Raw genomic sequence first — 10,467 nt, forward strand, 5'->3', positions numbered from 1 at the left:
CAGCCATCAGCAGGAGAGACCTGAGGGTGGACGGACACGCTTACACATCCTCACCCCGCTAGAGGGGGGGGTGCTTCAGGTCATTGGGTGGGCCATCGCTGCAGCCGTGACAACATGCCGCGCTGGAGGTCCCGATGAAGGGGGTCCCTACAAATCTAATGTTCCTTCTCATTTCCCACATCTCCCTCCTCCCATAATCTTTTCTGACTCATGTGCTGCAGAAGCTGTCAGCACACACGTCTTACTTGCTCCTTTCCCCACTCCACAACACAACCTGTTTCCCTTTGTCATTGCAGATACCCAAGAATACGTAGCGGCACCATCCGGGGAGGAGGAGGAGGAGGGGGACACTGAAGACACACCATCACTCAATCTTACACTTGCTTCCACCAGCTCAGAGACTGACACTGCGCGTCCTTTAGAGGCTAGTTTAGAGGAGGGATCTGCACATGGTGAGTCACCAGGCACAAGTGCGCAGGAGCTGGGGCAGGGGGAACGGATACCACAGGTGCCAGCTCGCTGGAGGGTGAGGTCATTCACTAGTTCTGCTGCAGAGGAGTCGGATGAGGACGTCGATGGGCCAGGCTACAGAAGACGGCTGATGGGCGTACACCACCAAATGCTTGGGGCACTGGAAAGCCTGCCAGAAAGCCTGCCCACATTGAAAAGGGGCATGGAGGAGTCTAGCTCCAACTTGGCACAGGGCTTTGCGTGGAGCTTGAAGCCCATCCTTTCCAACATGGAACGGGTGGTCACCTCCATCAGCATACATGTGGAACCCACCATGATGCAGCGTCTGATGATCGATGTCACAGCCTCCATTGCAGCACAAACCAATGTCATCAAAGGTCTACAAGCTATGGTTGCTGCTCAGACTGCTGCAATGGAAGCTCAGACTGCTGCTATCGTGGCTCTCGGTACCACTGTGGAACGCGGCTTCCAGGGTATCACAGCACTCCAGCTGATCACCAGGATTGCGGGAGAGTGGCAGTGGCGCCACGGCAGTCGGACCTGCTGTCCTCTCTCAGGACGACAGCATTCCTGCTCCCACCCCTGCCACTCCGCCAGTGCCCCTGCTGTTGCCTGTTGGCCAGACTGCTGCAGCCCTTGCTCAGATGGTGCAGTCTGAAGCTGGGCCCTCCCGGCCCAGAGCTGCTCGAGGTCATCCTCCAAGGCCATCTGCAAGCTCCTCCATTGAGGCCAGCAGCCTTCCACCACCCATGCTCCAGCCACTGGGGATGCACCTCATAGGACAACTAGGATAGAAGGCACACGGACAACAGGCACTAAGGGAATACACAAAGGTGAATAGTTCTGTTCTGTTTGCATAATTTCATTTATTCATTGATAAATGTGACTTTGAATTTTCATTTGGTGGTGGTTTTTATTTATGCGATGAGCTGAGGGGAAAACCAGAGGGTCAAATCAGATGGAGAGCAATTTGATTGTCCTGTGGGAGCAGTAAGGTGGGGAGTGTAGGACTGTTGATGAGTTGGGGGATGTAGTTGACATTATTGATAGCGGGCACGGATCAGGTGAGCACGGTGTGTGGTTCCTGTTGCACCCTTGCGTCTTCCTCCACTTCCTCTTCCGGCTCCTTCCCCTACTCTTCCTCTACCTCAGCCTCTTCCTCCTCAGCCTCCTCCTCCTCCTCCACCTCTGGCTCAGTGTCTTCTCCGATCATTGGTGGCAAAGGCTGGTCCCTCATGATGGTGAGGTTGTGCAGCATGCAGCATATCATGATTCTGCCCACCCACTCAGGGGAGTACTGCAGGGCTCCTCCAGACCGGTCCAGGCAGCGGAAGCGTTGTTTGAGGAGGCCTATGATGTGCTCCACGATGTTGCGTGTGGCAGCATGCCTCTCATTATAGGCCTGCTGTGCACGTGTGTGTGGGTTCCTGACCGGAGTCATAAGCCACGCCATGAAGGGATAGCCCTTGTCGCCTTTAGCCAGCCTTTGACTTGCCAAGTCGGGTGAAAGATAGCTGGCACGTTGGACTGCCGCATGATGAAGGCGTCGTATCTGTTCCCAGGGTAGCGGACATCGACCTCCAAGATTTGATGCATGTGGTCGCACACCAGCTGCACGGTGAGGGAGTGGAAGCCCTTTTGGTTGACGAAGACGGCCGAGTTGATATGCGGGGCACGCAGAGCAATGTGTGTGCAGTCAATGGCATCTTGCGCCATGGGAAAGCCAGCAATGCGAGCAAATCCCCATGCTCACTCATTCTGCTTGTCTCTGTCAAGGGGGAAGGAGATGTATCTGTTCCTCATCTGGTACAGTGCGTCTGTGACCTCCCTTATGCAGCAGTGCACTGCATACTGCGAGATGTTGCACATGTTGCCAGCTGAGGCCTGAAATGATACTAAGCCGTAGAAATTCAGTGCCACAGTGACCTTCACAGCCACAGGCAATGCTGTCCTTGCCCTGCTCTGAGACTGCACCAGTTGACAGATCTCAGTCTTCCTTGGTGAACCTCAGGTGTCGGATGCAATCTTCCTCGGTCATGTTGAGGTAAGAGAATTGGTCACTGTAGGCCCTCATTGGATAGGGCCTCCTGCTCAGTGCCCTGCGCCTCCTCGTCCTCCCTCTCCTCGCAGCTTGACTTGCTATACATGGCCTCTTTGCATGCTCCCAGTTATGCTAAATGCCCAGTGGGAGCCCACGGTTGCCAGGAATGTTCTTCAACCACAGTTGTAACTTTCCAAACCATAAGGCAGTACCTGCCAACCCACTCTCAAATGTAATCTAGGAACTCTCAGTAAGAATAGGGAGCTTCAAAAAACACTTACTATTCCACCAGCAGCCAGAAGCAATAATCCAGCAACTAACCTGCAACATCTGTATGGTCCCTTTAAATAACGCTACTGGGGGGGTCCTCCATGCACTCCAAGACATGTCACATTCAGGTGTGTGTGATTAAGACTGTGCGTTGAGTTAAGTGTTAAGGTCCAAAATGGTGCCTATCACTTTAAATCAGCGTTGTTCACTGATTGCACGCATTTTCTCCTTACTTTACATGCTTCCAGCGTTTGGGATTTGCGCATGCGCTAACTCCTATACCAAGATGGCATCCGGCGCACGTCACGCTGGAAACGTGCTTGCGCAGACAAGACACCATCGTAGATGTCGGATAGGCTGTGTAGCGCCAAAACAACGGGTGTTACATGGCCCAATTAACACCCATAGAATTTTACAGGAAGGCAACTTGGTCCATTGCGCCTGTGCCAGCTCACTGAAAGAACGATTCAATTGGTCCCATTCTCCTGCCTTTTTCTCATTGCCTTTTCTTTTTCTCTTTTCCAAATATTTGTCCACTTTCCTTTTAAATGTTCTAAAAACTCTCCCTTCATTCTTTTGTTGATGATCTTAAATGTATGCCCTTTAGTTAACAACTAGTGGAAATAGTTTGTTACCTATTTAACGTATCAACACCGTTCAAAATTTTGAACACCTTTATCAGAAGTCCTCTTTTTTTTTTATTCGTTCACGGGATGTGGGCGTCGTTGGCGAGGCCAGCATTTATTGCCCATCCCTAATTGCCCTTGAGAAGGTGGTGGTGAGCCGCCTTCTTGAACCGCTGCAGTCCGTGTGGTGACGGTTCTCCCACAGTGCTGTTAGGTAGGGAGTTCCAGGATTTTGACCCAGCGACAATGAAGGAACGGCGATATATTTCCAAGTCGGGCTGGTGTGTGACTTGGAGGGGAACGTGCAGGTGGTGTTGTTCCCATGTGCCTGCTGCCCTCGTCCTTCTAGGTGGTAGAGGTCGCAGGTTTGGGAGATGCTGTCGAAGAAGCCTTGGCGAGTTGCTGCAGTGCATCCTGTAGATGGTACACACTGCAGCCACGGTGCGCCGGTGGTGAAGGGAGTGAATGATTAGGGTGGTGGATGGGGTGTCAATCAAGTGGGCTGCTTTGTCCTGGATGGTGTCGAGCTTCTTGGTGCCACACTCGGTGAAATGCTGCCTTGATGTCAAGGGCAGTCACTCTCACCTCACCTCTGGAATTCAGCTCTTTTGTCCATGTTTGGACCAAGGCTGTAATGAGGTCTGGAGCCGAGCGGTCCTGGCGGAACCCAAACTGAGCATCGGTGAACAGGTTATTGGTGAGTAAGTGCCGCTTGATAGCACTGTCGATGATACCTTCCATCACTTTGCTGATGATTGAGAAATGTAAGGAATCTTACACCACCAGGTTATAGTCCAACTGTTTTATTTGAAAATCACAAGCTTTCGGAGGCTTTCTCCTTCGCTCACCTGACGAAGGAGAAAGCCTCCGAAAGCTTGTGATTTTCAAATAAAACAGTTGGACTATAACCTGGTGTTGTAAGATTCCTTACATTTGTCAACACCAGTCCATCACCGGCATCTCCACGTCCTGATGATTGAGAGTAGACTGATGGAGCGGTAATTGGCCGGATTGGATTTGTCCTGCTTTTTATGGACAGGACATACCTGGGCAATTTTCCACATTGTCGGGTAGATGCCAGTGTTGTAGCTGTACTGGAACAGTTTGGCTAGAGGCGCGGCTAGTTCTGGAGCACAAGTCTTCAGCACTACAGCTGGGATTTTGTCAGGGCCCATAGCCTTTATTGTATCCAATGCACTCAGCTGTTTCTTGATATCACGTGGAGTGAATCGAATTGGCTGAAGACTGGCTTCTGTGATAGTGGGGATATCAGGAGGAGGCCGAGATGGATCATCCACTCAGCAATTCTGGCTGAAGATGGTTGCAAATGCTTCAGCCTTGTCTTTTGCACTCACGCGTTGGACTCTGCCATCATTGAGGATGGGGATGTTTGCAGAGCCTCCTCCTCCTGTTAGTTGTTTAATTTCCACCACCATTCACGGCTGGATGTGGCAGGACTGCAGAGCTTTGATCTGATCCGTTGGTTGTGGAATCGCTTGGCTCTGTCTATAGCATGTTGCTTCCACCCTTTAGCATGCATGTAGTCCTGTGTTGTAGCTTCAACACTGGTTGGCACCTCATTTTTAGGTACGCCTGGTGCTGCTCCTGGCATCTCTTCTACACTCCTCATTGAACCAGGGTTGATCCTCTGGCTTGTTGTTAATGGTAGAGTGAGGAATATGCCGGGCCATGAGGTTACAGATTGTACTGGAATACAAATCTGCTGCTACTGATAGCCCACAGCGCCTCATGGATACCCAGTTTTGAGCTGCTAGATCTGTTCTGAATCTATCCCACAGCGCACAGTGATAGTGCCACACAACACGTTGGACGGTGTCCTCGGTGTGAAGACGGGACTTCGTCTCCACGAGGACTGTGCAGTGGTCACTGCTGCCAATACTGTCATGGACAGATGCATCTGCGACAGGTAGATTGGTGAGAACGAGGTCAAGTAGGTTTTTCCTTCCTGTTGGTTCACTCACCACCTGCCGCAGGCCCAGTCTAGCAGCTATGTCCTTCAGGACTCGGCCAGCTCGGTCAGTAGTGGTGCTACCGAGTCACTCTTGGTGATGGATATTGAAGTCCCCCACCCAGAGTACATTCTGTGCCCTTGCTACCCTCCAAGTGGTGCTCAACATGGAGGAGGACTGATTCATCAGCTGAGGTAGGGCGGTTGGTGGTAATCAGCAGGAGGTTTTCTTGCCCATGTTTGACCTGATGCCATGAGATTTCATGGGGTCCGGAGTCAATGTTGGACTCCCAGGTCCACTCCCTCCTGACTGTATAATCACTGTACTGCCACCTCTGGTGTGTCTGTCCTGCCGATGGGACAGGACATACCCAGGGATGGTAATGGAAGAGTCTGGGACATTGGCTGAAAGGTATGATTCTGTGAGTATGGCTATGTCAGGCTGTTGCTTGACCAGTCTGTGGGACAGCTCTCCCAATTTTGGCACAAGTCCCCAGATGTTAGTGAGGAGGACTTTGCAGGGTCGACTGGGCTTGGTTTGCCTAGTGGTCCAATGCCGGGTGGTCCGTCCGGTTTTATTCTTATTATGACTTTTTTCAGCGAGATTTTACAACTGAGTGGCTTGCTCGGCCATTTCAGAGGGCAAATGAGAATCAACCACATTGCTGTGGGTCTGGAGTCACATATAGGCCAGACCGGGTAAGGACTGCAGGTTTCCTTCCCTAAAGGGCATTAGTGAACCAGATGGGTTTCTACGATAATCCGGTAGTTTCATGGCTACCATTACTGATACTAGTTTTTTTTTAATCTTCTCTGCTCTAATGAAAAGAACCCCAGTTTTTGTGATCTCTCCTTATAACTAAACACTCTCATCTCTGGCATCATCTTAGTTAATTTCTTCCATACCATCTCCATGGCCTTGACAGCCTTCCTAAATTAGGGTGCCCAAAACTGGACATGATATTCTAACTGTGGCCTAACCAATGATTTGTACAGGTTTAAGATGACCTCTTTACTTTTGTACTGTACTCGGATCCAAATGCTTTTTTCAGCTTTATCTATCTGCTACTTTATTCATTTTATTTTATGATGCAATGCAGTTACATCATTCACCATTATATGAAACCCACACTGAAAAGCATCAAGAACAAGGTTAGTGCATCAAATCCTCAAGGTAGTTGGAGTCCTCTGCACAATGTTTCCACTTGTGGGGGAGTCCAAAACTAGAGGTCATAAATATAAGATAGTCACTAATAAATCTAATAGAGAATTCAAAAGAAACTTCTTTACCCAAAGAGTGGTAAGAATGTGCAACGCGCTACCACAGAGAGTAGATGAGGCAAATACCATAGATGCATTTAAAGGGAAGCTAGATAAGCACACGAGGGAGAAAGGAATAGAAGGATATCCTGATAGGGTTAGATGAAGTAGGGAAGGAGGAGGCTCGTGTGGAGCATAAATGTCGGCATAGACCAGTTGGGCCGAATGGCCTGTTTCTCTGCTGCAGACTCGATGTAACTCGATGTACTCTGGACGTGCAAGATGATGGTTTCCTAAAGAGACTATTCTTGATCACTATGCTGGAAGTGTCCTTTCATGTGCTACAGATTGTGAGACCGATAACCCCCTGCTTGTCCAGAGTTGGCTTTGTGGAGAATCTGGATGGTAGTTTCCTTGCCCCAGTAATGCCTCCTTCTCCTCAGAACAGATGATCAGTTTTTTAGGCAAGAAGTCAGACATGTAGTTGGACCTGAAAGACTCATTTGTGGATAAGTCAAACATTTAGTGAATATATAACATGTTGTACCTCCTCATCAGATATTGCATAAGATATTGAACTCAATTTTCCATACAAATTTTCTTTGGCACAGATAAAAGTGGAATAAATTTTGTATTCTACAGATGCTTTTAAGCATTCTGTTTGTGTACTTTGCTATGTGTTGTTCTGTGCTTCAGAGCACATTTTCAAGCCTGTGTATATTTAGCAGGAATCTTTAAAATTCCTGGAAACCCAACAGAAATAATTAAATGATTCCCATGCTTTCTTTAATGAGTTCTCATTCATGAATGTATTGGGGGGAAAAAATCGAAGATCAGAGTGCAAAATTCATAAAGTACTGCCTTGCCTCATATACTTTATCACAATCTCCTTGCTTCTCCTGTTTCTCCTTGTGGAGGTTTTACTCTTCCTTCTTGGGGTTTCTATGTTTCTCTGCCATCTTTGTGATCCTTTACTGTCTCAGTGCTACCTCTGCATGCTTCCTCTCAATCTCCCTTCCCGTTGTATCCAAATTCCCTTGACCTTTTCGGAGTTTTTTTGTGTCTTCCTTTACTTTTTTTCCCTTTCAATTATTCTTCAATTTACTGCTATCACAACCCGGCAATAATAAACAGCATATACGCTGAAACTAAATGGTCAATGAGTTTCTCCAAGGATCCCAGAGAAACTAAGTGGCCTTTTGTGTAACTGCCCGATATACAAAAAAAGATACAGAAATTAACATTTTGAAATGCCTCCCATATCTGTTTTATGACTGAGGTTTCCGTTAAGTATTGGAATCCTGGTAGAGATGAGAAAGCTCAAAGTGCAAGGAAAAGCCTGGCAATATTATTTCATACCTAGTGACTTGTGTGGGCAATTTTTGTCCTGCGCTATTTTACATGATGTGCTTCATCAACTGTTTTTCCCCCAACATCTAAGAACACAGTTATGACTTGTGGATGGTTTTAACCTCAGCAGAAGCCTCCTCCTGAAATAACAGTGTTGTTAGGTCTGTCCTTAGAATGAAATTTCACAGCCACTCAACGTTCTGTCACATTGCAATCAGTCCTATTCTGCTGTATTAATCCTAAAAAGTTATAATCAAGGAAAAAGAGACACCTTCTACAAACAAGCCCTATCCTCCCCAAAGCCCTAGTGTCAATATTCTGTCTCTACCAGAGCAAAAGCTTTTTTGTTTCTTTTGTGAAATAAATCATTTAATAGTTCCTAATTATTTTTAAAGGTTCCGGCTAAATATCCACAAGTTTGAAAATATGCTCTGAAAAACCCTTACTTACAGTTCAAAACCTATTACAGAGGTGATATGAACAAAGATATACTGTGGCAGTACATTAATGGAGAATGACATGGAACAGGATGAAACTCCAAGACTTTTATAAGCTCTCGACAATTCAGTCCTACAGATTTGCAAGCTCTAACCATGCTTTTCTTACCATTTGCCCTAAAAACATCTTTTTCTCCTGTAAAGATCAAAACCAGCTGATGAATTTCATCTGGAAAAATGTCATTGTTTTCCACAAATGTTCAGAAATTTCACTTTTGTAAAATGCTGTTTCTGATTAAATTGAAACTTCAGACTATTAATGGGTTACATACTAGCTCCGAAAAAGCAAAGTCATTTTTCAATAGCAAAAAAGAGAGAGACCATTGGGAATACAAAGGAAAGAGAAAGGAATGAGGGAATAAAAAACGTTAGTTGAAAAACTTCAGCCATGAAAAGACATATAGATTATTAAAAGCTTTTAGAACATGTACATAACTGAAAGTATATGTCATTTATTTGACAAAAAATGTTCTTATTGAACATAATTACTAACATTGTGAAAATTATTTCAGATAAATGTATTCTGTAAGAGAATTCCTGTTCTCTTTTCAAATGTTAACAATCTGTGAAATTATAAATTGTAGAGCACGGTATATTTATTTTTACATTCACTTTGGCAGATTTTCAAGTTGCTTAAATATCCATGTTAATCAGAAATTAAACGTGAATTCACAATTCAATTACAGTTTTTCCAACTGACAAAGTCACATTTAGCAAATCATTAATGATGTGACGCATCTCTGATTATTTTTATACCTTATTTGACAGACACTTCTGGAAATGTCTTCTTGTTTAACATCGTCAGCAGAGCTTCCAGTTAAACTTCCTTACGTGGCATTAAATACTGCTGAGCTGAATGGCATTTACTCACCCCTCACTCTAAGAATCATGGTCTGAGTTGGCAAGGAGCTGGAAACAAATTTTTTTCAGAACAGCTGACCTCCAAAGTTAGGCCCATCTGGTCCTGTTTTCAATAAGTTTTGGAATCAGACTACACTAATTAGGGGAAAATTTTAAGTCAACAATTGAAATACTTGGTCTTTTCATATGCACAGACTGACAGTTAGACAAAGAGTCTAATTGCTTTCATGGGTCTATGTTATGTTCTTTTTTCAGCTCTATAAGCTCTGAGCCAGATATTAGTGCCGACGTGCTGTGAGAGATTTTTGGATCAACAGCAGTCCTGTCTATTTTCAGCTTTGTCACAGCTTGAAATTTTAATTTATTTTGATGATGCTGCCAGTCATATTATGACAGACCCTGGCTTAATCTTAGAACACCAGGTACTTCCCTTAGCAGAAGAAGAAGTAGATTTCTTTAATTCAGGATATAAATTAATTTTAGTTTCAATCCATGCCAGTGTTTATGATGATATGATAAAAATATGATCACTGGTGAACGATGGAAAAGCTGTCAGACGATTGTCAAGGAAATCCTCCAACCAAACTCTCTATTTGCCACTGGAATGGTATAACGGGAAAGTGGCAGGAATGAAAGTCTCAGGACAGTTGGTGAATGCCTTGACCACTGGAGTTATAAATGTCATATGACAAACCTCCCTTCAGGAGACACTTGGGAACAGATTTGGATTTTGATTTAAAGCAATATTTGTTTATGTATTAATTAGCTCTAACCTAGAATATTTATTTATAGGAAATAGGTATGTAATTAATAAAGCCCACACTGCTCAATAAAAAATTCACTTTAACCAAGTGACAAACAATTTAACTTTTAATCGTATCATTATCTATTTCTGAAGTTAACAGGCCGTAGGTTCAGTTGTACATGCTTTACAGCTGTTCAGTAGAGTTCATACCGTATGAAATTTTAGATTAACTGGTAATGAGGGCTTCAGTGTTCTGCGTCCTTCCTAGGCACAAGATTGTAAAAGCTTCAATAGTACAAACTAGTAAAGGAGCCATACATGAGGTCAATCATTTCAAGTTTATAGACTGTTTTCAATGATAAATCACTGATTGAAAA

The 10,467-nt window shown here is 45.3% G+C and overlaps 1 long non-coding RNA gene across 2 annotated transcripts in view; it reads right to left on the reverse strand.

Annotated features, from left to right (window-relative positions):
* The window catches only part of LOC137321467 (uncharacterized), a 65,210-nt gene extending 55,627 nt beyond the window's left edge, over positions 1-9,583 (reverse strand). For both annotated transcript variants that reach the window (XR_010962826.1, XR_010962825.1), the window contains exon 1: positions 9,241-9,583. This is a non-coding gene — a long non-coding RNA (uncharacterized lncRNA). The remainder of the gene's footprint in view (positions 1-9,240) is intronic.
* Positions 9,584-10,467: the final 884 nt, after the last annotated feature.

The sequence above is a fragment of the Heptranchias perlo genome, chromosome 5 (genome assembly GCF_035084215.1).
Source record: "Heptranchias perlo isolate sHepPer1 chromosome 5, sHepPer1.hap1, whole genome shotgun sequence".
NCBI classification, from domain to species: Eukaryota; Metazoa; Chordata; class Chondrichthyes; order Hexanchiformes; family Hexanchidae; genus Heptranchias; species Heptranchias perlo.